The sequence below is a fragment of the Capsicum annuum genome, chromosome 1 (assembly GCF_002878395.1).
Source record: "Capsicum annuum cultivar UCD-10X-F1 chromosome 1, UCD10Xv1.1, whole genome shotgun sequence".
Classification (NCBI taxonomy): Eukaryota; Viridiplantae; Streptophyta; class Magnoliopsida; order Solanales; family Solanaceae; genus Capsicum; species Capsicum annuum.
This window is the reverse complement of record NC_061111.1, coordinates 39236243-39238321: the sequence shown is the minus strand read 5'-3', so window position 1 is coordinate 39238321 and position 2079 is coordinate 39236243.

Genomic DNA, 2079 nt, shown 5'->3' with positions numbered 1-2079 from the left:
TGTTGAGATTTTAGTAGCGTGGCTGGGAGTCCTACTTATCCGACTTGTGCAAAGTGTGGCAAGACAATCCTGGTGAGTGTTTGATGGGCAAAGGAGGTTGCTATGGTTGTGGCAATAAGGGCCACAGGATTAAGGAATGCACGTATGATTAGCAAAAAAGTAAAGATGTCCGTCCTCAGATTTAGGCCACGAATCCAGTAGCTTAGCTTGGCTACCAAGCTCCTTCACAAAGTGCATCATCCAGTACTAGTGGTGGTCTATGCCAGAATCAGTTTTATGCTTTACCATTTCATCAGGAGCAGGAGAATTTCCCAGATGGTGTCACTGTTATGCTTCGTGCCTTTCACCTTGATGTATACGTGTAGTTAGACCTGGGATTAAGCCTCTCATATGTGATCCCACTTGTTGCTGTAAATTTTGGGGTAAGCCCTGAAAATCTTCCCAAGTCCTTCTCAGTCTCTACCCTAGTGGGTGAGTTAGTTATAGCTAAGCGAGTCTATAGAGGATGTCCTACTACTGTCCTCTAAATAGTCATTCTAGCAGACTTGATAGAGTTAGAGATGATAGATTTCGTTGTTATTTTGGGCATGGATTGGCTCCATTCATGTTATGCGTCAATCAAGTGTCGCACCCTCTTGGTGAAGTTTTAGTTTCCCGATGAGTCAGTCTTTGAGTGGGAGGGTAGTTCGGTTCCTCCCAAAGGTCATTTTATCTCTTGCCTTAAGGCCAGAAAGTCAATATCAAAAGGGTGTATCTACCACTTAGTTCGAGTCAAAGATACTAAGTATGAAGCCCCAACCATTCAGTCAGTCCATGTAGTCAGTGAATTTCTAGAGGTATTCCCTGATGATTTGCCAAGGGTACCTCTAGACAGAGAAATAGAGTTCGGTATTGACCTTCTTCTTGATACTCAATCCATCTCCATCTCCCCTTATCGTATGGCTCTAGCCGAATTCAAAGAGTTAAAAGAACAACTTAAGGATTTTTTTGATAAGGGTTTCATCTTCCCCATGAGGTTCTCCAGTCCTATTCGTGTGCAAGAAAGATGGCACTCTCAAGATGTGTATAGATTATAAATAGCTAAACAAGATTACCATCAAGAACAAGTACCCCATTCCTAAAATAGATGATCGGTTTGCTCAACTTTAGGATACCCGGTAGTTTTCCAAGATCGACCTCAGGACGGGGTATCACCAGTTGAAATTCAGGGAGCACGACATTCTGAAGACGGCTTTGAGAACACAATTAGGTAATTTTGAGTTTGTAGTTGTCATTTGGGCTAATAAATGTTCCTGCAACCTTTATAGATCTGATGAACAGGGTATTATGGCAGTATTTGGACATGTTTGTCATTTTTTTCATAGATGACATTTTGGTGTATTCTCGGGTTAAGGAGGAATACACAGACCATTTGAGGATAGTACTGCAGACCCTCAAGGACCATCAACTATATGTGAAGTTTAGTAAGTGTGAATTTTTGTTGGAGTCCTTCACCTTTTTAGGGCATATTTTTTCAGTAGATGGTATTCAGGTAGACCCCCATAAGACTAATGCAGTGAAGGACTAAACTAGACCCAATACTCCATTTGATATTCAGAGCTTTTGGGGTTTAGATGGGTATTATAGAAGATTTGTTGAAGGGTTTTTGTCCATAGCCGCACCATTGACTAAGCTGATACAAAAAAGGTAAAGTTTGTTTGGTCGGATAGATATGAGGAGATTTTCTAATAATTGAAGGATAGATTGACTTTGGCACTAGTGTTAGCTCTGCTAGAGGGGTTAGAAGGATTCGTGGTGTATTGCGATGCTTCTAGAGTTGGGTTAGGTTGTGTTTTGATACAAAATAGGAGAGTAATAGCCTATGCCTCTAGATAGCTTAAGGATCATGAAAGAAACTACCTGACTCATGACTTGGAGTTAGCTATTATAGCATTCACTCTAAAGATAGGGAGATACTACTTATATGGTGAGCATGTTGACGTTCTGACCATAAGAGTCTTCGGTATGTATTTTCACAAAAGGAACTAAATCTTCGTCAATGGAGTAGTTTGAGTTATTGAAACATTATGACATAAATGT